Consider the following 536-nt stretch of genomic DNA (forward strand, 5'->3'; position numbering starts at 1 on the left):
ACCTGATGAGATGCATCCCAGAGTCCTGAGGGAATTGGCCGATGTAGTCACCAAGCCCCTCTCCATGATATTTGAAAAGTCATGGCAGTCAGGTGAAGTCCCTGGTGACTGGAAAAAGGGAAACATTGTGCCCCTTTTCAAAAAGGGTAGAAAGGAAGACCCCGGGAACTACCGACCTGTCAGCCTCACCTCTGTGCCTGGGAAGATCATGGAACAGATCCTCCTAGAAGCTATGCTAAAGCACATGGAGGCCAGGGAGATAATTCAAGATAGCAGCATGGCTTCACCAAGGGCAAGACGTGCCTGAAAAAACTAGTGGCTTTCTGTGATGGTGTGACAACAGCAGTGGACAGAGGAAAACCGATGGATGTCATCTATCTGGACTTCTGCAAAGCCTTTGACACGGTCCCCCACAACATCCTTCTCTCTACATTGGAGAGCTATGGATTTGATGGGTGGACTGTTCAGTGGATAAGGAACTGGCTGGATGGTCGTGTCCAGAGGGTAGTGGTCAATGGCTCGATGTCCGGATGGAG

This window comes from Egretta garzetta, unplaced genomic scaffold (genome assembly GCF_000687185.1).
Source record: "Egretta garzetta isolate BGI_Z169 unplaced genomic scaffold, ASM68718v1 scaffold357, whole genome shotgun sequence".
Taxonomy (NCBI): domain Eukaryota; kingdom Metazoa; phylum Chordata; class Aves; order Pelecaniformes; family Ardeidae; genus Egretta; species Egretta garzetta.